Source organism: Pelodiscus sinensis, chromosome 11 (genome assembly GCF_052426305.1).
Source record: "Pelodiscus sinensis isolate ZL-2025 chromosome 11, ASM5242630v1, whole genome shotgun sequence".
NCBI classification, from domain to species: domain Eukaryota; kingdom Metazoa; phylum Chordata; order Testudines; family Trionychidae; genus Pelodiscus; species Pelodiscus sinensis.
In genome coordinates, this window is record NC_143062.1 from 47,367,154 (window position 1) to 47,391,877 (window position 24,724).

At 48.7% G+C, this 24,724-nt stretch overlaps 1 protein-coding gene across 5 annotated transcripts in view; it reads left to right on the top strand.

The window, feature by feature from the left end:
• The window catches only part of PRICKLE2 (prickle planar cell polarity protein 2), a 221,574-nt gene that overhangs the window by 110,083 nt on the left and 86,767 nt on the right, over positions 1-24,724 (top strand). Inside the window, exon 1 of one of the 5 annotated variants that reach the window (XM_075938507.2) lies at positions 23,448-24,403. The exons of 3 other annotated variants lie outside the window; for them this stretch is intronic. The gene's annotated coding sequence lies outside the window, so the exon portion shown is untranslated. One more of the 5 variants, XM_006135078.5, reaches the window with a different exon arrangement.

Consider the following 24,724-nt stretch of genomic DNA (forward strand, 5'->3'; position numbering starts at 1 on the left):
TTACATCACCTCTGGGATCTGAAATTGTCAGATATGCATCCAAGCCTGACTGTATGTGAGATTTCACTTCTTTGGCCAAGGTTTTTTCAATGAGGTACAGATTTGCTTTCAGTGGCTATTAGCTAGGATGGGTAGGAATGGTGTCCCTAGCCTCTGTTTGCCAGAAGCTGGGAATGGGTGACAGGAGAGGGATCAGTTGATGATTATTCATACTGCTTGTGACTGGTTGGATCACTGGGGTCTCTTGGGATTGTCCCCCAGTGTGCTGATCAATGTACTGATGACCCCCTTTCTGTCCTCTGGAGCTCTCCACCACTCTGTCCTGCTTGGCCAGAAGCTCTGGTCTCCCCCAGCAAAGGCACAGAATTGGGGTTACTGCCTAGCAGAGTCACATGGACATTGAACCATCTCAGCTGTGGGAAGATTCAACTGTAAGGCTGTTAGCAGAATCCAGCCCCCAAAAGGGACCAAAACTGTGTACAAGGTCTACGCAGAAAACACTCATAAAGATGTCTATCCCCTTTATCAATGGAAGAGAGAGATGCACAGTGGTTGCTCTCTGCTTGGTAATGATGATTTACACTGGGCTTGATGATAAACAATGGTGTATTTATGAAGTATAAAAAGTAGGATTTAAGTGTTTGCAAGTGAAGACAGACAGAATCAAAGTAAGTTACTAAGTTAAAATAAACAAGGCAAATGCTTTGAGTTCTATAACTAGATGAAGGCTTCTGTAATCTGTAATCTCTGCATGTGTTGCTAGAATAACTAAAACCAACAAAACAGATTTGTTAGAAATGTAGTGATAAAAATACTGCTTGTCAGAAGGTTTGTTTGCCAACCGTTACAGATAGTCAGCAGTAGTTAGGCAGCTGTGATTGCCATTCAGTATGCTAATTATACTGGTTTTCCTGATATCTTGTGTTCTCCCTGTCTGGCTGTTTTATCCACCTGTTGTCTTTCCTCTTTGAGAGAGGGAGTGTCTTTTTGTGGAGTGCGGGTATCTTCTCTGCTATTGAAATATTACTATATATTTTAGAAATGTTCATCTGTCTGCCCGTCTCAGTCTGTCTGTGGGTCCATTTGTTCAAGAACTCCTCCTAAACAGTAAGAGCTACGACCACCAAATTTGGTAGGCAGCTTCCTCTTATCATAATTTAAAGCAAAGTCAGGGTTTGGCTGTTCTAGGACAATGGGATTTTCCTGGAATTTGATTTTCTCATAAATGAAAATGGAAGGGGTTTGGCCAGAGGGACAGTTGTAATGCAGAATGACCACAGGGGGCAGCAAAGGGCCAGAGATAGGGACTGGGACAGCTGCATACCCATTGGGCCAACAGGGAGCAGGTTTGGAGAAAGGGACAGCTGCGTTGAGAGAGGGCTGGGATTGTCCTCCTTCCCCAGGGCAACCCGCATCCTGAACCCCTCCTCCCCAGCCACACCCCAGAGCAACAATTTAAATGAAGAAAAACAAAACTTATTTAAATTAAGAACTTGAGTAATGCCGGGTAAATCGTCTAGTATAATATAAAGAGATAATAGTTTCTGCGTAGAAGGAATTTTTACAGTTCCATAGTTTACATCGTGCCATTGTAAAAGTAATGTGCAATACCCACTGCGTTGGGGATGTGTTATTGATTTGGATACAAAGCTGAACCCTCGCAAAGACAAAGATTCCTTCTGATCTCCACCTGGTTTTTATTGCTTTTTAGAGGGGAAAAAAAAACCCATTGTGTTCATTGTTACAAAGATCCCCCTGTGAAGAACAATCCGTTCTAGACCAGTCGGCAAAATACTTTCTGAGCCACAAAACAGCAAGGCCAACAGACATCTCTGGCAGCCATAATTATTTCTAGAAAGCTGCTGGGGTTAGTCTGCTAATGTTTAGCAAACATGTTGGTTTCGCCCTTTGAAGATAATGCTGCATGCAACGTAGTGGGGTGGGAAAATACAGGAAGACGTGGCCTGCGGTTTTTTTCAGCGTGCCTAACGAATAATGGCTCATTGCAGCGTTAGGATTCAGTAATGACTTTGCCCTTTGTGTTAAAGACAAGCCAAGATGTTATGCTGGATGATTTGATTGTACAGACCCTTCTTGGGCTTTCTGTTAGCTCACTTCACAATGGTCCATCTGCCCTCATGGCCGCGGGGAGAGGGATGATGGCAAGGCAGGATCTGAGAGATCTGGGCCCAGAGTCAGCCAGCAGCTGGCAACACAGCATGTACCTGAGTGCTACGACTCAGCCATTCTCTGGTGCAGGGCACAAGCTGGATGAATACACCAAGATCCTGATGGACTGGCGTCAGTAGCAGTCTGTGCCTTGTCTTCAGTGGGCTCTCTCTCGTATCCACTGTGGATGTTGGAAGCGCGGGACTGAGCAGGCGATGTGGTAATATTTAAAAACCAGACACCCTAGAAGCAGAGCTAGAGTCTTCCCAACCCCACCTGTTCCCCCAAAGTTCTGTCCCAGCCTTGCCTCTTCCCCTGAGACTGCCCCTCATCTGCTCCTCTTCCTCCTCTGCTCCACACCCTGCCCACCATCAGTTGCTTGCTGCTTTCTCCTCCCACCCTCCATCACCTGGGTCAGGAGGGACTTGCCTGCAGAGCTGGAGATGGGAATTGCAACTACTCTATGAACATAGGAGGTTGTCTGGGTGAAGTAGAGGCAGGTGATGGTCCAATGCATCCACACCTTCCCTGGTTTTCGCCTTCCTCTGTAGCATGGGGCACAGATCACAGCTGGAGGATTCTCTGCATCTTGGGGTCTTCAAAGTATTTGAAGGCTTCAATATCTGAGATATAGGTGAGAGGATTATTCTAGGAGGGGTGGGTGAGATTCTGTGGCCTGCACTGTGCAGGGGGTCAGACTAGATGATCATAATGGTCCCTTCTGACCTTAAAGTCTATGAGTCTATTCATAATAACTGGACTTTGGGTGACCAGTCAGTAGATCTGACCAGATACTGTCAGGTCCCCCTTTTAACCAGATTTTTCAATAAAAAACTAAGCACTGGTCACTCTGTATGTTGGGTTTAGTGTGGGTATTGGTGGCCTGTGACATATAGCTGGTCAGTCTGGGTGATCTAGGGCAGTGCTTCTCAACTTAGGGGTACTTAAGGGAAGTCTGGGGGGGCTACGGAAACACAACTAAAATTTGGAGAAAACTGAATGTTTGTTTTAAGTTTTATAGCGCTTTATTGGTTTTGCACTTTTTACACCCAAAAATTTCATCGCCTGCCCGACTACAATTAAGTCATTTAAACAAATGTGTTGCAATGGTAGAAAAACATAGAGTGTGTCTGAAAACTGTAGGTACTGGGAGTACTTGTAAATTTTTTTATTTTTTTTTGAAAAAGGAGTACTTTATAAAAAAAAAAAAAAAGGTTGAGAAACATTGATCTAGGGGACCTTTCTGGGCTTTAACTGTGACTCTAGGAACTTTGTGACCACATTTCTAATTCTCTGGAGAAGAAGCAAATGTAGGGAGGAGTGTGTTGAAGGCATTCTCCAAACTTTTGGAGGACTCAGACGCCATCCCGAATCATAATCTTCTCTTAATGTTCTGATTACTTTCCCTGTAGAAAGATCATGCTATGATAAAAGTTTTGTCACATTTTGTAGTACGGAGCCTGCTTTAGCCAAGTTTGAAAAGGACTGTGTTATAAAGCCAAATGGGTTCAGGTTTCAAACTGAGCAGTATAATTGACTTCACCTTAGTACCCTTTCATGCAGATTTTGGATTGGTCTGTACTTCAACCATACAGATTTGACAGCTGAAATGGTGACCTCTTCACATTGGCACATGGAGCTTTGTTAAAGATTTTGATGCATCTGGCTATTTGTGTATTGTATTTGGTAAAGGTTCCCGGTGTGGTTTTGGTTAAGGCCTATAGATTATGATGGACCATTCTTTCCCTATTAAATATCATCAGGCAGAGATGATTCTAAATTACTTTACTTCAGCCAGAATATGTTTTGGCTAATTATATGAGGAATTGGCCACTGTCAGAAGACCGGATACTGGGCAAGATGGACCTTTGGTCTGACCCAGTATGGCCGTTCTTATGTTCTTAAGAAGTTGTATTGTTAAATATATTCCTCTAATAGGCAAATGGTTGGAAAAGAAGCAAATGAAATAGCTTGCAGACTAAAGAGCATATTACCAAAAAGGCTATTCAAATTATGCACTCACATTAGTTAATATTTAACAAATGATTTTTATCCTGAGCTTAATAGGCATACCTCTGAGGCATATAAAACAATGAAATAGCTCGTACCCTTATTTTTTAGAAATTCAGCTGTGTAAAATTTAAGTTATATAAGGTCTTAGAGGGAGTGTTAAAACCTTTTAATTTCCATAAGTCAGGTGCCATATAAACCACAGCCTGGGTGGTATATTTCATGGGTCACTTGTGGCAGGAGTAGTGAATTTCATGGTTTCTTCTAAATGAGCAAAAATCTAATACAAACACAGAAAGCGCAGTGAAATCTCAAAATATAATTCTGAAAAGCAGTTTATTCCTAAGAATGAAAAAAACTCGAGGTAAGATAACAACAAGCAGTCCTGTGGCACCTTAGAGACTAACAGACATATTAGATCATTTGTTATTTCTAATTAAAACAGGGGGGGGGGAGGAGGGGAAATAGTAGACATCAAATGTGATGAACATACTATACTGGCCTCTAAGTCATAGACACCTGAGTTTATTCAGCATTATTTAGAGCCATGGCTGAATTGGTGGGCAAAGTCGAACAGCTGTCTGCATCACAATGCCGTGGTGTTTGAGGAGCCTCATCACACAATCCAGCCTATCGAGATTAGCAGAGAGGACCATCAGTAACTGGGATAGGAATGCAGGAAGAGCCTTTTCAACCCTGGGTGCCTGACGTTAAGCTCCTAAGTCCATGCCCCAGAATAGATGACCTGGTTCTTAAAAGTGGTGTGGACTCAGCATCCCTGAGGGAAATGCTCAGCACTTTTGAAAAAGAGGTCACCTACTTAGAAACTTAAATAAGGACTTAGGAACTTAACGGTAGGGACTCGTCTTTCTAAACTCCTCGCTGAAGTGTAGAGCCGGGTGCTCCAATCTAAGCAGTAATCTCAGTCTCTCATTCTCCTAACGCCTGTGCATGCGGGCGCACACACTTAAAAGCACATCAAAAGCACAATGTGAATCCCCTCTTGGTTAGAATCACACTTTTAATTTTTCCTCCAAAGGGCTCAGCATGTTGGGTTTGTTCCTAATTCACAGGACATGGCAAACCCCTCCCCCAACAAAGATCTTTTCCTTGCAGTGGGCATTAAATAAGCCCCGTGCATTCTTCTTATGTGGGTAGGATAAAAGCTGAGGTGTTCTAAACCATTGGCTCTCACACGTCTGTACTGGTGACCCATTCACACAGCAAGCCTCTGAGCGCTACCCCCACACCCCGTAATACGACGCAATTCACCGCCATGGCGCCTCCTGCTGGTCACTCTGGGAATTAGCTCTTCTGCCCTGGAGCGCCCCCTTCTGGCCGGTGTCTCGCCCACTGTTACGTTATTGGCTCCACCACTTCATGTGTTAGGACTCACGTCCCTCCTAGCCTGTGGCACCTTTCCCTCTAGGTACTGCTCTGCCACACACTCTGGTCCTCCCCCTCAGGGAGCCCCCAACCCCTTATATCCACCTTGCCTCAGTGGCCCACTGTCAATCACCATCTAGCCCAGGGGCAAAGTGCAGTCTTAAATGGCCACTCAGCATTGGCAAGGGGGTGTGGACCTGCCGCCTTCTCCTGCCCTGGCTGCTTCCCCGCAGCCTGGAAGTTTACCTGGCCAGAGCTCCCCAGCTCTTCCTGCCTTTCCCCAGCCCTGCTCTGTCTCAGGAAGCCTCCTGCTCCGCAGCCGGAGCGTGAATGAGCGTAGACTTTCCTCCCCTCCAGGAGCCTTTATTTATACTGCCCTAGGCTGGCCCCTAATTGGCTATCGCAGGGGCAGGGAACCTTTCTTGGGTTAAAAGGCGCCGACCCACAGAAAAATCAGTCGGGGGCTGCACACAAGTGAGAAGCAAAAAGCCGAAAACCAATGGCCCCCCACATTCTCCTCACACACCAGAGTCCGGGGGGCCTGGGCTAATAGATTTTGCCTGCTCCAGCCCTGTGGTGGGGTGGGGGAAGGGCAGGAGCGCCAGCGCGGGCTCCCCAACGCTGGGGGAGAGCCTGAGCCTGGAGGGCCGGATCCAGGCAAGCCAAGGGCTGCATCCAGCCCCTGGACTGGAGGTTCCCCACTCCTGGGCTAATGTCTGCCCCAGGTGCTGGCTCCACAGCTCCAGCCCTCTGCCAGGGCTGGCTTTTAACCCTTGAAGGGCCAGTGTGGGGCAGACACCACATCACTCCCCCCCCCCTTATTAATTAAAAACACTCCTTAATATATTTAATGCTGTTATTAATGCTGGGGGCAAAATGGGGATTGGGGTGGAGGTTGGCAGTTCACAACACCCCCCCCTCGTGTAATCACTTTCCAAACCGCACCCCCCTTGAGAAACCCTGCTTGGCCTTGCATTTGCAAGACCCTGTTACCATGACTAGATTCTGGAACAATGGTTTTATGGCTTTTTCTAATTTTGCGAAGGTCATGTGACAAATTCCCAGTGCCATCCATAGATGCCAGAGTGAGTCCCTAAATACAAACCAGAGAGTAACTTTGCATCAGAACTGGTTTTTTCCAACTAAACCTGGGGGACGAGGGGAGATTTCAAGGAGATTTAACCATATGAAAAGTTGACTGGTAATAGCACAAATAATAACGTAATTGGCTGGAGCTTGAGCAAGGGCAGAGAAATATTGGACATTCTATTTCTGTTCCGTTCTATATAGGTTCTTATTACAGCATGTGAAGTTCTTGCTGCTGACCTGCAAATAATTTACGGATACTGTGTGCGACCTGGTTCTTGAGAGAGTTCTTATAGCTGAATTGGGCTGGAATATTTGCTGGATGCGTGCTTTGATTTCATTTAATAGTAGGGCTGTTTGGAAACTAATAGGAAGGCAATACGTTGGCTCTAGATAAGGGACTACCTGGTAAACCTGTCAAGAGAGCTACGGAAAAATGCCCGGAACAATGTTTCTACTTAGTTTCCAGCCCTGGGCAGAAAAATAAAACAGCTCAGGGACACCAAACAGCTGGAAAGGGACAATATGGGGAGGGAGGAAGCTGTTTGTGTTAGAACAGGTTGACACAGAGACACACTGATAGGTCCTGCAGAGAGAGGCTGATGTGTTTGGGGCTTGCTAATTGCCAGATGGAAAGCCTCCGGGAAGACAGGTTTGAACCCAATGCTCCCTTCTGGCCTTGGAATCGATGAATCTAGGTATCTGCACCTTCTTATCCCTTGTGTGGTTCAGCAGACACACGTTCTCAGCGTCCAGCTACCTGGCCATTGCCTTTCTGAATGGAGACTTGCCTCTCTCTCCCTTCTCACCGCGGTATTCCCAGATTTCCATGCTAGCGCTGGGCATTTCCCCGCCCAGGCCTACATGGACCTGCTGGCTTTCTTTGCAGAGGCTGGTGGCACGGCTGTGGGTGCCGTGCCGTTAGTTTGAAGCAAGCCTACTTCATTCTTAAGGTAAAAACTGTTTCTGTTTCAGAGAAAACATCCTCAAACCAAAGACCCTCCATGTTTGCTCCCAAGCTTCCTAGACATCACCCCACTGTGAGCGTTGCATTGTGGTTCCAAATTCATTGGCTCATCCACTCCGAAGCAGCACACGGTCTTACTGGTAGGCCAAGACCTTTCGGGGCCCCTCCGTGACCCAGGGGTCCAGTCTGCTCGCTGGAGAAGGCCCTCAGGTGATTTACAGTCTAGTTTGAACTACAAGATGCATCTCTCTTGGGGAGAGGAGCCATCAAAGGTTGATGCAGAGCAAGGAGATGAGCAACCCTCTCCCTACATGAGACTAGTACACAATTGCACACTTGCCTACAGTGTGTACTTCCCCTCCTGGAATACGACCCTTAACGCAAGAAGATTTAACTGCATTCAGTGAAGTTTATCTTAATTCCATAAGGGCAGCTCAGAACAGAGACCACTGGCCGGGGGGGACCCAGGGAGTCACATGAAGAGCTGGGGCAATGCTCCTCTGTCCAGGCCACGCCTCTCCCCACCCACGCTGTGCCCTCTCCTAACCCTTACTCCACCCCCTTCCCATCCCTGCTCTGCCTCCTCCCTACCCCTGCTCCGCCCTGCCTCCTTCCTCCAGCCGAGGCGGCCCAGAGACTCCAGAACTCACTGGCATCAGCAGGGGAAGAGGAGCAAGGTGGCCCTACTGTTTTGCTCCCCTGGCCACGTCACTCTGCTCCCGCCGGGGACTATGAGGGTGGTCCCTCCCCTCCTCCTGAGTAGTGCAGCTGGGAGAGCAAAGCCATAGGCTGCCTCTGCACTTTCCTTGCTGCTGCCCGTGAGTGCAGGGCAGGGACCCCCCACCCCTTTTAATCCTCCCGCCAGCTGCTGGCCTGCCCCTTCTGCTCACGGCCCCCTGTGCATGGCTCAGAATCTGACCGGATATTGTCACACTCCTGCCACAGAAGTTGCCTGTCAGGCAAGAAATCTCCTTCTCCTAGGTCGGTTAGCTACTGCCCAGCGGCCTCTGCAGATGCTCACTGCACATTCGGCTGGTCGCCTGTCTGCGTGCAAGCAGGTTGGCTCGTGTCCTTGTCACAAGAGAAATTTGCCAACCAGGAGGATCCAGTTGGCTCTGCAACCTCCTAGGCCCACTCCAAAGCCAGCTGTAGCCAATGGGACAGTCCGTTGACCTCATGAGTGATTGGATTAGGACCGCCCTCTGGCTGACTCCCAAACCAGGGTGGCATCGTGTCAGAGGTTCAACCCACCTCCAGTGTGTTAATTCTAAAAAGAACTTGAGAGAATTGCACAATCACAATGGAGATGCTCAGGTGTGCGCCTGAAAGCCGATGTGCATCATTATTGAAATATTCACACCTTGCTGAGGAGACAGATGGAGGCAGTGATCTGGAAGCTAGTGTGCCAGCGTCAAACGCTGCAAACGGGGGAGCTCTCTTCAGCCATGGCATTGTCAGCACCAACCGTTGTTTGTTTCATGTAGGGACATGTGGCAAGCACATGAGGAAAACTCCCTGGTTTGCATCGCTATGTGCTGATGGGAGGCAGTTTTGTTCTTTTGGCTGCTTCTCCATATGAGCACCGTGTGGTGTTTCTGAACCATGGTTTATTTTGGTCTTTGCTGAGATTCTGACGTCTCTTCAGGAGAGAGTCTCACGGATGCTGGGTGGACTTGAGACCTAAAAGATCATGTTTTCCAGTAACAGGCTCATGCATGTTCGGGCAAAATGTACATGGAAAACATTTTCTCACACAGGTTGGGTAGGTCAGTGCACATGATGTGACTTTAAGAACTGATTTGCACACATCAAGAAGCAGAAGGGAGACCACAGAAAGAAATTTGGGAGAATGTCTCCTCCGAGAGGCAGAAGCACAAAAGGGTTCCACTGAAAATTAGGCCTATCTTCTTGCCGTGCTTGCCGTTATCTTCATCTCTACTATATATTTGAGAGAGTCTGTCTGTTTGTCCGTTCAAGAACTCGCCCTAAGTGGTAAGAGCTACGGCCACCACATTTGGTGTGCGGCTCCCTCTGATCATAACTGAAAGCAAGGTCGGGGTTTGGCTGTGCCAGGACAATGGGATGTGCCTGGAATGGGATTGCTTCTCATAAAACCTTACAGAGAAGAGACAGAATTGTCAAGCAGGTGAAAAGGGCTTGGCGGGGGTGTGATCTCCCCACCCTATCTGGGCCTTTCCCACCCCGGAGCCTCCCACTCCCCAAGAACCCTTTGGGTGGGGGCTGAAGCTCATCCCCTTCCCAGTTTGTACAGGGACATTGCTGGCTGTTCCCCATTGTCAGGGAGCCGGGGGAAAGTGCACAGTTTGCTGCATTCCTCACTTTGGCTGGGGACAGAAGAACCTGGACCTGCCCCATCTGGGGGCCATGCACTCCTCTCCTGGCACTTCTCACTCGGGCTCAAGCTGCTGCGGTGATAGAGGGCTGGGGTAGTCCTCCCTCCCAGGGGCAGCCTGCACCCCAGAACCCCTCCTCCCCAGCCCCACCCCAGAGCAATGATTTAAATGAAGCGCGGACCTTTTCATTTTACTTTCCAAAAATGAATTGAGTGAGGGACCTGAGCAGCACCAGGTGAATGGTTATAAAATCATCCTCATCTTGGGCAGACCAAGGACTGCGCACTGCTCTGCAGGAAAGTGCATCCGCGCCTCCAGAACTTTTGCTCTTGGACCAGCGCGCGGCCGCCATCCTTTGAGGCCTACACCATGGAAGGCTGCTCAGCGGCACTCCTGTCTGCTGATTCAGGAGGCACGGTGGCAGACGCTAGGACAGGAAGTTCTCAAAGCCCAAGCGTTGCCCCAGGCCACCCCATTGGGTGAAACAAGTCACGTGACATTCACCCAGGCAACACTAGATAGAATCATAGAACACTAGGACTGGAAGGGACCTCGAGAGGTCATCGAGTCCAGTCCCCTGCCCTCATGGCAGGACCAAGCACTGTCTTAAATATCTCCAGGGTTGGAGATTCCACAATCTCCCTGGGCAATTTATTCCAGTGTTTAACCACCCTGACAGTTAGGAACTTTTTCCTAATGTCCAACCTAAACCTCCCTTGCTGCACTTTAAGCCCATTGCTTCTTGTTCTATCCTCAGAGGCCAGGAAGAACAAGTTTTCTCCCTCCTCCCTTTTAGATACCTGAAAACTGCTATCATGTCCCCTCTCAATCTTCTCCCGATAGTAAGAACTGGGAATGTGAAAGGTGAACTGATTAACCTTAACGTGTTATGTTACCAGTTCCAGTTAACTGGTAACCGGTGGAGGTTGGAGCAGCTCCCTGCCTGCCACAGCTCTTATCCGGAGCAGCTTCTGTCCACAGGTAGCCGGGCGCCCTGCAGGCAGCAGCTGGGAGCCAGAAGAGCCAACTCCAGTGTAGGCATGTGGGTGGCAGCACCGCAGGCTGGGGGCTGCTCCAGCTGAGCTAGAGTGGTCCCCAGCCCAGATCCTGTATAATCAGTTAACTGGTTAAACGTTAGCTCAGCCTAACTGATTAATTGGGATTGTACGTCCCTGGTAAGAACAACTAGAATGAAAGACTCTGGAGCTACTGCCAAGATAGATGTCAAAACAGACTTTCATGATGAGTCAATTTTATGGTAAATGTGTAATTTTATGTAAATAGAAAATTAATTTGTGTAACAGATCAAAGTTTTAAATCTTTGGAATACATACCACAAGATAAGCAGAAGATTTATGCATTTCCTTCCTCTCAGATTTTTGGAGAAAGATTTATTGGTGCCATGGAAAGGCCCCAAGAAAAATTTTTAATTAAAAAAATATGGTGTTAGATTTATTTAGCTTCAGTTCAGATGCAGTGCTCTTACTAGACCGTAGGAGATTATTATTATTAAAGAGACCATCTTTTCCTCTTGCATTGAGAATGTCAGGCTAAAAGAAGAAGCGGGGGGGAAGAGGCGGGGAGCAGACACACACTATCATTGTGTAAATAGCATTAAAATCTGACTACAATAAAAAAACAAAAACGATGATAATGCAGACTTAAGGCTGGGGGTATGAAGAAGGGTTATTACTGTTCAGTGCCATAAGCGTTTAGCATTAAGGTAATAGAAATAAAAAGACACGATGATTGATTGAAATTCAATCCGCCTCTTGCTCTAGTACATCTCCACAGTGTATGTGTGTGACGGGGCACCCTCGCCCCGCAGAGCGACTCCCGCCGAGCAGGCGCTGCTTGGCACCAGGAGGGAGGCAGCCTGGCAATGCACGGTGTGTTCCCGTGCCGTGCCGTGGCTTGCCAAGCTGGCCGACCAGTGGGCAGTGGGCTGGGAGTGCGGTGGCAGGAGCGAGGGTGACGCGGGGGCGTTCCCCCGCCCTGTGAGTCCAGCCCTGTGTGGGCGCTGGCGTGGAGGCATGATAGCCTCGCACCCTCCCCCCCCGTTGATGACATCAGGGAGGGCGGAAGCGGCGCGGCGTTTAAAAACGCCGCCACCATATCCTGACGGGGAGGGGGGAGGAGAGGGGGAGAGTGAGAGTGGAGCCGGGTGGAGGCTTGGAAGCACCCCAGGGAGAGACCCCTGGGAATAGCTGGGAGGCTGGATAGGGCGTTAAGGGGCCAGCGATTCCGGTTCGCTGACTCCATTTTGTGCGTCGGCAGCCTGTCCGTCAAAGGAAAGGTGAGCCTTCCAGCGGCAAAAAGCCGGGGGCGGGGAAAAGGAAGCAGCCCAGGGCGGAACCCTATGGGGTTGGCGGGCTGACGAGTTACGGCAGGACGCCCCGTCAGCCAGACCGGATCCACTCTGATCCATGTCCTTAGGGCCCTGGGCTGGGGCCCGTGAGTGAGGGTGGGCCCGGGCCCCCCTTTTCCCCCGCCCTGCGGCCTTGGTGGAGCAGCTCGCATTCCCGTGCCACGGAGCGTGCCTTTGCCGAAACAAGAAGGATCATCTCAGCAATCGCCCAGAAGGGCGTTCGACTGACATTATCCCTCCCACCCCCCGAGAGGGGGTTATAGGGTACAATGTGACATGTAAGATCTGCCAGTATCTCAAGCCCACTTCAATGGTGCAAAGCAGCATGATGGGTTAAGGTCATGAAGCAATCGTATTCTCCTGTTTTCTTTTTCTTGTAAACTATGAGAAGAATTGTGATGCTAATGAAAGAATGAAACTGGTACCTCTGACTTGAGCCAGCATGATCGGTCTAGTGGACACTACTGGAGAAAGTCAAATTAAGATATGCCACTCCAGCTATATGAATAGCACAGCTTAGCTCAACTTACCACGATGTCTCCACTGCAAAAGGTTGACTGGAGAAACTCTCCTGTCAACCTCCCTTACTCCTCATGACCTGGTGGAGTATCAGAGTCAATGAGAGTATGATCAGTGGTCAGTTTAGAGGGTCCTTACTAGACTTGCTAAATCAAACCCTAACAGGTAGATCTCCATAACATCGATCTCTCAGTAATTGGAGACAAGTCCTCCGATCTACTGTGAGCAAAGGCAAGTGTCTTCTGAGCAGTTCATCTCTCCATGCTCTGTAAGATTATGTCTACACAGCAAAGTTATTTTGGAATAACGGCTGTTATTCCGAAATAACTATGCGAGCATCTACACAGCTATTCCATTATTTCAAAATAATTTTGGGGCTTATTCTAAAATCTGTAAACCTCATTCTGTGAAGAATAATGCCTATTCCAAAATAGCTATTTCAAAATAAGGTGTGTGTAGATGCTCCACTGCTGCTATTTCGAAATAGCCCCTCACCAGGGCCATTCTAAGTTATTCCTCCCTACTGCCTCTTGGGGCTGTAAATCGAGATAGCACACCTACATTAGGGAAGCCTGCCTCAGACTAATTTTGAGGCTTCCCTGCAGTGTAGATGTGCTATTTTGAAATAAGCTATTCTGGAATAGTTATTCTGAAATAGCTTATTTCAAAATTGATGTGCAGTAGAGAGAGAGAGAGAGAGAGAGAGAGAGAGAATATGAATGGAAGGAAATCAGGATGGTGCTGCCTGTTTTGGTGATGGGGCACCATCGCCCTGCAAGGCGACTCCCGCCGAGCAGGCTTTGCTCGGCACCAGGGTGAAGGCAGCCCGGTGGTGCACGGTGTGCTCCCATGCCGCGCCGTGGCTAGCTGAGCCGGCCAACCCGCGGGTGGTGGGCTGGGAGCGCGGATGACTCGGAAGCGTTCCCCTCACCCCGTGAGTCCAACGCAGTGGGGAGTCAGCGCAGCGCGAGGAAGCCGGAGCGCCTTGGCAACCTGCAAGGGGAAGGGGAGCTGGTGTGGAGATGCGACAGCTCCGCCCCCGTGACGTCAGGTAGGACGGAAGCGGCGCAGCATTTAAAAGCGCCGCCGCCATAAACTCAGGGGGTTGGAGAGAGCAGCCGGGGCTTGAGAAGCACCTGGAGAAATCTCCAAGAACGGCTGAGGGGTGGAGAGGGCGCTAAGAGGCCGGCGATTCCGGTCCACCAACCCCTTTTTGTGCGTCGGCAGTCTGTCCGCCAAAGGAAAGGTGAGCCTTCCAGCGGCGAGAAGCCGTGGGCAGGGAAAGGAAGCAGCCCAGGGCAGAACCCATTAGGGTTGGTGGGCTGACAAGTTACGGCAGGATGCCCCGTCTGCAGGACTGGATCCAGACAGATCCATGTCCTTAGGGCCCTGGGCTGGGGCCCATGAGTGAGGGTGGGCCCGGGCCCCCCTTTCTCCCGCCCCCACGGCCTTGATGGAGGAGATAGTCTGCCCGCGCCACTGAAGGTGCCGCAGCCAAGGCAGGAGGGGATCATCCAAGCGGCTGCCAGGGAAGGCGTCCAAACGACAATACCCTCCCCCCCCAGGGAGGGGAGGGGGGTCATAGGGTACCGCCGGAGAGGGCTGGTACAGCTACCCAGAAACATTTAAAAACAAAAACCTGGGAGCAAATTCCTTAGTTCAGACATTTTGGAGAGGGAAGGAACTGATCTCCAGGGCTTCTAATGGCCACTGTTAAAGAGTTGCCAATTTTGATCCATCTTTCCTTGAGTGGTCACAAGTCTTAATTTTTCTGTGGATAGCTCATTTTCCCTCAAACTTGGCTTTCACCATTCCAGCCCACGATACTTCTCAGTGGGCTGCTTTCTCCTCTGAGGCCAGCAGCCTTTCTCTGTCAACCGGCTGCTCATTTTTGCTCTCATTCAACTAGGGATTTTCAATTCAAGAACCCGAAGGTGTATCCGTGTCTTCATTTCCCTGCACGGTGATATCCAGGAGCTGAGGTTACCATTCAGATCTGCTCACTGCCAAGTCTCTGAGGAGATGGTTGGCACTGAAAACTTGTTTCACTGAATTCTGTTTCTCCTTCATCACCAAGAGTGGCCCGTTCCTCTCCCATCTCTGATCCAACCCATCTTAGCTGTCCCCTGTGGACATTCATGTCCTTCTGAGCTGTTGACACACTGTACCTGCACATGATTACAAAAAGAGAAACTGAAAAGAAAGTAACTCATTGTGAAAACGCACAAAGGGCGAGATTGCCCCTGCCCTGAAGAATATACAGTGTAAATATACAAACGAAAGGAACCACAAAGGCATTGAGAGGAGAAGGGACTTGCCCAAAGCCACCTTGGAGTTTAGTGGCAGATCTAGCATTCAAGCCCCGGCTCTGGATTCTCAGTCTAGCACCTTATCACTGTACCATGTGCTTATGCAATGTAAATGTGATGGATAGGAGTGCCGACCTTTTCTGAACATCCCAGCATTTGGTGACTAAAGGGTCAAACTCAGGTAGGTAGGGGGTGTTGGCAGGGAGCCAGGAGAGCCAATGAGAGAAGGTATTGAGATTTGAATTGGAAGATATACCTGCCTGCTCTTTTTCTGTGTGTGAGTTTAAGCCAGGAATTGGGGAACAGGATGAATTGAGCCAAACAAAACTACCATGCCTACAAAGAATACCGGACCTTGAAACATGGATCATGAGTACATAGGGAAATGATTATTTAGATGTTATTTGGTTAAACTTCTCTGTGCTGAGTCCATGTGCGCCCCCCCGCCCTACATTGTAACTTTAAGGTGTATCCCAGGGATGGAATTTCTCTGTGCTTTTAAATCAGGGGTGGGGAACCTAAGGCCCAGGGACCATATGCAGCCCCTGGCTTGTGTGGATCTGGCCCCTGAGGCTTGGGGCTTCTCCCCCCCAAGCATTGGGGAGCCCACGCTGGTGAGAGGTGGGGGGGGTTGTTTCTTACTTGTGTGCAGACCCTGACTGACTTTTCTGTGAGCCAGTGGCCCTCACCCAAAAAAGGTTCCCCACCCCGGTTTTAAATTGTTCTTTTCTCACTTGCTCTGTAACACCTAGCAACCAAGTATGTGTTATCAAGTATAGCTTTTGGTTTTGTTAATAAAATCACCTTTTTTTAAGGCGATGATTTGAGTCTTGTGTCCTGGAAGGTAGCAGGAGGTGTGTGTGCCTGCCTAAGGCTGAGAGGTCAGCTATCAGAGATTGCAGCTTGTTTTCTCTTCCCCCACTCCCCCCTCCCCTCAAGCTCTCTTGTGGTAAAAGAGCTTGGGGTGCTCCTCTGGAACAAGTTTGAAGTGCTTCTTCCTGGCTTCAAAAGAGAAAGGGTTTTTTACGTGGTGGTGGCAGATACTTCCCAGTGTCAGGGAATCTGTGACCTAGGGGAGCTTTTAAGCAGAAGCCTATCGAGGCAAGGTATTTTTAAGGTCTCTTGCGGGCCCCCACCTTCTGCACTCAGGCTATGTCTACACTGCCGGTTGTTTCTGGCAGAAGATATGCAAATTGTGCTCTTATTTGCATATCTTCTGCCGATCCTTTTTGCGGAAGAGGTTTTGCCACTAAAAAGCCCCAGGTTGACGGGGCCATTTGTCAGGGAAAAAAATCCTTATTTTGGGAAGAATAAGGGATCTTGCGGCGAAACCTCTTCTGCAAAAAGCTCAGCAGAAGATATGCAAATGAGAGTGCAATTTGCATATCGTCTGCTGAAAAAACCCAGCAGTGTAGACATAAGCTCAGAGTGCCAGTGAGGCACAGTTCTGACAGTAAATCACTTGCACATTCTTCCCATACAAATCGAAAAGGGTGGGGGGCAGAAAGAGGGAACCGAATAAAATGACAAGCAGTTCTGCATTTTGGTGGGTCAAATGTGATGAACGTGAGCTTTTGTGTGCGTGTCTGAAGTCTGGGAGTCTTGTTTTGCTCAAAGGATCTGTGATGGAGCACTTTGACACAAACAACAGCAGCCACAAAATAACCCATCATCCCCACCAACCACCCCCAGAACGCCAGCTAGGACGTGCCGTTGAATAGCTGTATCGTCCGTTGAATAGATGTATCGTTTTGTAGGTTTAAGTCTGGCGTGTTGCTTAGCACTTGTGTTTAGGGCAAAGATTTTTACAACCTGGTGCCTGGTATTTGTCGATTCCTCAGCCTGGGTCTCTTTTGAAGATGCACGCATGGGGAGCTAGATTATTTTTTCCTATCCAAAGGTGGTAATGTTCTGAAGTGTATTGTAAGTAGGTCACGGCTGCTTTCATCTGCCAGTGTTTCTTTTTGCATTCTCTTCTGCACCTTCCTCTGCCTCTCCGAGCCACGTTTGATGATTGACCAACTGTGGTTTAACTCCTGCTAAGGAAAGAGTGCCAGAAAGCAAGTTCCAAAGCAAGATTCTTTGCTGCATCTTCACAGCACCATTTAAGGAACCTTTAGAGGCCGATGCAACTCCTACCCTGTGATTCATTCTCAAGTCGGCACATTCCTGCCTTGAGCAAGCGCGGCCAGCTTCTTTAGAGGATGTTCACTAAATAATTCAAAAAGGCAACTCGATCCGACATTCATCTGGTTTAGGAGCCCGGTGACCCCTTGAGTGATTATCTGCCACCGCGATCCCTTGCCATGTAGGGTCATCCTTTGTGGGCTAAAGAAGAAACAATGTAACATGACTCCGCATTGATTGACAGGTAATCAGTAAACCGAGCTGTTGAAAAAGCTTTTAAAAGGACCCTTCCAGTACTCTCCCTGGAATTGGTACAAATTGGTGACCATTACAGAGTCAGTGTTTCTGCCTTAACGACAGCAACAAGGATGTCGCATGTCTTTAGCATAATTAGTGCCCTGGATCGGCCCAATTTGGGAAAGGGATTCTAAGTTTTGATTAGAATCATAGAACACTGGAACTCAAGAGAACATAAGAACGGCTGTACTGGGTCAGACCAAAGGTCCATCTAGCCCAGTAGCCTGTTTGCCGACAGTGGCCAACACCAGGTGCCCCAGAGAGGGTGGACCGAAGACAATGATCAAGTGATTTGTCTCCTGCCATCCTTCTCCAGCCTCTGACAAACAGAGGCCAGGGACACCACTTCTATCCCCTGGCTAATAGCCTTTTATGGACCTAACCTCCATGAAATTATCTAGCTTCTCTTTAAACTCTGTTATAGTCCTAGCCTTCACAGCCTCCTCTGGCAAGGAGTTCCACAGGTTGAGTACATGCTGTGTGAAGAACAACTTCCTTTTATTCATTTTAAACCTGCTACCCATTAATTTCATTTGGTGTCCTCTAGTTCTTCTATTATGGGAACTAGAGGTCATCATGTCCAGTTCCTTGCCCTCTGGGCAGGACCAAGCACTGTCTAGACCATCCCTGATAGATGTCTGTCCAACCTGCTCTTAAATATCTCCAGTGATGGAGATTCCACAACCTGTCTGGGCAGTTTATTCCATAACAATAATAATTTGTCCCTTATTTTTTATTTCTGAATCCCATTTTTGGTCCCAACATTCTTCTCTGAACACAATGAGAGCTCAGGGCAATAATCTCATCTGAGTGTTGCTAGGTTCCATCTCGTACTTGTAAAAGCCGTTCGAGTGACCTTTATAAAACATGCTCTGTTTGCTTGGCCTGCACCTTTCTCCTTAATGAAACACCCATTTAAAACGGCGCGATACACAGCGCCCTGTGAAGTTACATGAACACGTGTGGTGTTTTCACAGGCAATAGAGCAGTTAATAGGAAAGTGATGATTACAAACCCATTCAGCACCTTTTCAGGAGAGAGCCAAACCTTGAACAGTCTCCTCTGCTTTGTCTCAGAATAATTGTACTTTGAGGGTACTGTGCTCTCACGTCTTAGAGGAGGACATCTGCCAGGAGTAACGAGATAGACACACCGTCTGATGATGCAAAGGTTTCTTCTTCTGAAGCTAATCACTAGCTTAGCTGCAGGGCTCTATGTATTTGTTTTATGGGGCTGTTACATGAGGTCATGACCTGCGCCTTCCTTGTACCACTGCCTGTCAACAAGTACCCAAAGTCTTGGAATTCTGCATGTAATTACTTTTTCCGGCTGTATTCTGTTAACAGCATCAATAGCCAAACAAACAGGCAGGAGGAGTGGCAGTGCTAGGACAGGCGGACTGTGGAAGCTAAATTTTCAGGCCCCCCCCCCCCCCTTCTGAGTCTACACAGCACTTCAGCAGGCGCCCGTGATGCTGCCTGCAGAAAAAGCCGTGTGTGACACCATTTGGTGCCCAGTAAAAGATGGTTAGTTCAGGTGGGTCGGATCTGCTCGCTCTGCCGCTTGGCTTGCACGTGGAAATGGGAGTGGTTCTGTGCCTGGAAAATTGCTGCAGGATTAGGATTATCATTTGTCAGGCTCCCGAGAGAAAAAGCTGAGGTGAGGGGAGCTGCCAGAGGGAATTTTGGGGGTGCTGGAGGGGTGTGTGTATATTGGGAGGGGTATTTGGGGGTTACTGGAAGGACTATTGGAGGTGCTGGATAGGTGTGTACTGGAAGGGGTATTTGGGGTGCTGAAGGGAATGTTGGGGTGTTGGATGGGTGTGTTTACTGGGAGAGGCATTTAGGGGGTGCTAGATGGGTGTGTGTACTGGGAGGGACATTTGAGGGTGCTGGAAGGAGCACTGGAGTTGTTGGAGGAGTGTGTGTACTGGGGCGGGTATTTAGGATGCTACATGGGTGTGTGTTTACTGGGAGAGGCATTTGAGGGGTGCTGCACGTGTATGTGTACTGAGAGAGGCATTTGGGGTGTCTGGACAGGTGTGTGTGTGTGTGTAGTAAAAGAGGCGTTTGAGGGGTGGCAGAGGGGTGTGTGTACCGGGAGAGGCGTTTGAGGGGTGGCAGAGAGGTGTGTGTACTGGGAGAGGCTTTTGTGGAGTACCAGAGGGTGGGGTGTACTGGGAGAGGTGTTTGAGGGGTGCCAGATGGGTGTGTGTAGTAGGAGAGGCGTTTGAGGGGTGCCAGAGGGGGCGGTGTACTGGGAGAGGCATTTGAGGGGTGCCAGATAGGTGTGTGTAGTAGGAGAGGTGTTTGAGGGGTGCCGGGGGGGGGTGTACCGGGAGAGGCGTTTGAGGGGTGCCGGGGGGGTGTACCGGGAGAGGCGTTTGAGGGGTGCCAGAGGGGGGGTGTACCGGGAGAGGCATTTGAGGGGTGCCGGGGGGGGTGTACTGGGAGAGGCATTCGGGGAGTGCTGGATAGGGTACCTGCAGCCCCTCACTAGAAAGTGATGCTCCCTGCCACCATGCCAGAGAGGCTGGCACAGGCCTAGGCCATGGCGCAGGCCCAGGATGCTGCACCAGCCTGTCTCCCCGCGAGCCTCTCATTGTCTACCCCCCGCAGTGGGGCAGGCAGACTGGCCGAGGGGCACTTGGCAGCTCAGCCTATCTGGCAGGCTGGGCCAGAGCAGGCCGGGTCCTGCAGATGCAGAGGAAGGACCAGTGTGGGTGCAGAGACAGCTCCTTCTGCGCTGCGGAGTTTGGAGCAGAACAATCCTGGCCATTTCTACTCAATATGGAGGGGAATGCTCATTCCTCCGAGCCACAGCATTCAGCATTCAGCATTCAGCAGTGTATTTCGAGTCCCTTTCACGCCTCAGTCGTACGGATACAGAACAAGCCTTTTACTCATCTGTGTAATGAAAATTAGCGCGCACCACGAGCTGTCCTACAAATAGCATTGACTCTTTGAACTGAAGCCCATTTTTACCCACATGTGATGTGGTTTTCGCAATATTTCCAAGGAAAACGTTCCTGTAAACAAATATAATTGGTTTCTGCTTTAAAATGATCTGTCTGTAAACAGACTCCCTTTTGCTCTTTGCCCAGTGGAGTTTTGTCTCATTTCCTACATATTTTAATTAACGGACCCCACCTTAGAGATAAAAGAAGCCATTTGCGGGCCTTGGCAGGGAGACAGTTCAAGGCTCTGCTGACTGCTTGTGTGCTTGGGATTGAGTTTACAGCCAGCCTGCCTGTACGGCGATGAAAGCAGTGACACACACAATGTGCCTGTTGGTGGAGGGTGTCAGCAGGGGTGGGTTGTTTTCGCTCCTCCATTCTCAGCTGAGTTGTGTAATTTGAGGAGGGGGATAGAAACTGACCCAAATCCTTAATGCAGGGTTGCCTGGATCCAGCCCCACAAGGCTCAAGGCCCCCCCGCCCAACACGGGGGAGCTGCGCTGGTGCTCCAGCCCCTCCACCCCCCCCCCCCGCTGTTCCCCCACGGACTGAAGCACACACAATCTATTGGTCTGTCGCCCCCCCCCCCCCAAGCTCTGATGTGTGAGGGGGATGTGGGGAGGGTCTTTCTCCTTCTCAGGTGGGGGCCACGGCAGTGAGGTGGGTTTTTTGCTTCTCACTTGTGTGTGGCCCCCGACTGATTTTTTCTGTGGGTCAGCGGCCCCCGACCCAAAAAAGGTTCCCTACCCCTGCCCTAACGTATCCTCAGGAAGCATTTGATACTGTTATTCTTCAGCACAATTGTACGGAGACCTGCTTTAATTCCTTGAGTCTTGCTCAGCTAAGCTCTGCCCAGGACCTGGCCAAGGGGCCAAAAGTGCCTTAAAGACACCTTTGTGTTTCCTATTCCCCATATACTTACATACACCCCGCTCAGGGAGAGGGGGAACCAGAGGCCGGTTTGGAGCAGCCTCAGGGTTCTGCTCCCATGAATGTGACTGCAGGATCAGAGCTGGATTCCTTGCTCTAGGGCATATAACTTGCTATGTAGGGCATTGTGCAGTAAGCTGGGTGCTTGTGTGGCTGCTCAGGAGGGAGTCAAATGCTGCCCAGCTGATGAGCAGCCCATCTGCACATGTCTTAGTGCACATAATACAATTTATTCTGCACATGGAAGGAAAAGATTAGAGGGTACATTGGCCATCTGTTTGAGCCAGTCATTTAAATAAAATGATACTTTTTTTGTTTTTTTAGTTGCTTTTTAAAATATTTATTTCAGTGGAGCTATGTTGATTTAGGCCAGCTGGGGATCTGACCTTTGGTATATTGAGTAAAAAATCAAATCCATCATTTATGGCAGTGAAAACTCATTGCTGTTTGTGTGTGAAACACAGGGTTTGCTAACTTTCTCACCCTTTGCCAACAGCAAGTGCCCAAAAATCCTGAGCCAGGCCAAAAAGTAGTAAGTTTTGGGTTCTTTATTGTTTGCCTTCTGGGTTTTTTGCCTAGAAGGGTCACAATTTCAAGCTTTCGTCTTCATATTTGAGGGCTAGAAACACAAATATGAAGGCTAGAAATGTACTTTTGTCCCTAAATTGAACCTCAGAGTCTGATGTAATCACATGACTTCAAGAGCTGGTCTTTAAGGCCATGTCTCCACTTACCAGAGGATCAATGCTCTGGCGATTGATCTTCTGGGGTTCAATTTAGGGGGTCTAGTAAAGACCGGCTAAATCAAATTTTTATGGCGCCCCTGTCGGCACTGGTACTGCTCACTGTTGCGAGAAGTAAGGGAAGTCAGCAGGAGCATGTCTCCCATCGACCTCCTGCTGTGGAAACCGTGCCAAGCTCAGCTTAAATTCTGTTGACTCCAGCTTTGTTATTTATGTAGCTGGAGCTGCGTACCTTCAGCCGATCTTCCGCCACACAGTGTAGGCCTGGCCTAAGAAAAACACCAGATACTGTCGGTGTTATGATGAAATCCCAAGAGTTGACAACCCTGTTTACTGTCTCTTAGGGATGTAATAGGGTAGTCAATTAACCGATCAGCAAAAGCGTAGAGGTTATTGCTATAGACTACATGCATTTCTCCCGTCCGTCCCCCGCCAGTAAATTTTTTAGCAAGCTGGCCAGCAGCCTGGCTCAGTTCTTCCTTGTGCCGGGTCCAGGACCTAGCTCCTCTGCAGCTCTGTATTTCAAGTATATTAGGAGCCAGGCAGGCAGGCAGCCCGGCTCAGTTCTGGCTCACACCGGAACTGCATCAGAGGCATCAGTGCGGAGAGGCAGTGGGCTCCTCGGGAGTGGGGCTGGAGCGCACTGGCTGCCGGCCTTACCCCCAGGGACTATAGAATAGTTGAGTAACTGATAAGAATTCATGAGGTTACTCGACTGTTCAACTAACTAATATTGAACATCCCTACTCTCTATGGTTTCTCTTCTTCGATGACCACAACATGCGATAGGGAGGCTTTCTCAAGTGACACTGTGAGATTATTCCTATGGTCCAGAATATGTTCCTGGAATACACACAAAAATGGACTCTGGACCAGATAAGTAGAGGTCAGAAAATAGGCACTAAACAAAATGTGACTTTAATGATGGATGCTACTCAGAATGTTTAACTCTGCTGATGTTTTCAAATATCTAAAAGGGTGTCACAAGGAGGAAGGAGAAAATTTGTTCCTCTTGGTTTCTGAGGACAGGACAAGGAGTAATGGGCTTAAAGTGCAGCAGGGGAGGTTTAGATTGGACATTAGGAAAAAATTCCTAACTGTCAGGGTGGTCAAATATTGGAATAAATTGCCAAGGGAGGTGGTGGAATCTCCCTCTCTGGAGATATTTAAGAACAGGTTAAATAGATCTCTGTCAGGGATGGTGTAGACGGAGCTTGGTCCTGCCTTGAGGGCGGGGGGCTGGACTCGATGACCTCTCGAGGTCCCTTCCAGTCCTATTATTCTATGATTCTATGTAAATGGGCTGCATCCAGGATCAATGGGACATCATAGGAAATAAGTGGGAAATAAAATTAAGAGGGTATTAAAAGTTGGGAGAAAAATAAATTGTTGTGAGTTATAAAATTGGTCTCTTTAATAGCTTGCTGTAATATCAGATAATGGGGTAGAGTGGCTGAAATAGGATGCAGGGATTCAAGCTGGATAATAAATTGGGGTTTGGTCAGCAACAAATAAGATCATAGGCGTAGAAGGGTAATTAGTATCTTCAGACCATTAAGTTTTGATTGTTGGTACCTAGATGACTATTTGTGATTGATACGTGAGCCAGATAAAAGGCTTTTCTCATCTGTTTCCAAACAGCCTGCACAGATTATTGATTGGTAAAAAAAAAGCTTGATTTACATATAAATAAATGACAGACACTGGCCAATGACAATTTGAACTGTCCAGATGCAGCGACTTTGACTTGCTGACATCACTGCTTCATTAGCATGCAGGAGATGCGAGCACTGCTACAGTAAAGATTCTGGCTCCGCTCTCAAGCTGGCATTTATTCTCGATGGGCTGAATATTTCCTTGTTGATGTCTTGCGCTTTGGAGAGCAAACGGAATATGCTCTTGCTGTCTCTAAGCATCATTTGCCAAAGCTGGGGGGTAGGCTGGAAGCATTTGGATGGCTGGAAGAAGCTATGGGAGGGAAAAGGCAAAACGACCATGCTGGAATTCTGAAGAAGGCAATGTAAGCTCTAACGCCTGTCTGGACACAGGGCAAAAAACACGCTTTTCCTGCTGACGGCTTCCACGGCACATATTCCTTCAAGCAACAGTATGTTTTGTGTGTGTCTCTTCTGAACGGCTTTCCCAGAAGCTTGCTGCTCATTTCAAGAAGGCTCCTACCAGGGTATGTCACGCAGTTTTGAGAAAGAAAACAAGATGTTTGATCACACTGCAGTGCTGTCTGTGTTCTTGGTAGCAGCTTATCAGAGGAAAATAAACAATACAAACTAATATAGCAGAACAATTTGGTAGATTTCCCACCTCCCTCCCCCTCAGCCCCCTGACTGGCATAATCATCAGTGGGAATAGGTAAGAAATTTTCTTTTATTAGCAACTTTTTAGGTTGTCATGCATTTTTGGAGAGAAACGGGAGTGTTTGGTAGGGTGCAGAGGAAATAGGCAGCTATTCTATATGTACATGACTGTAGTGATTTGGTAACTTTGC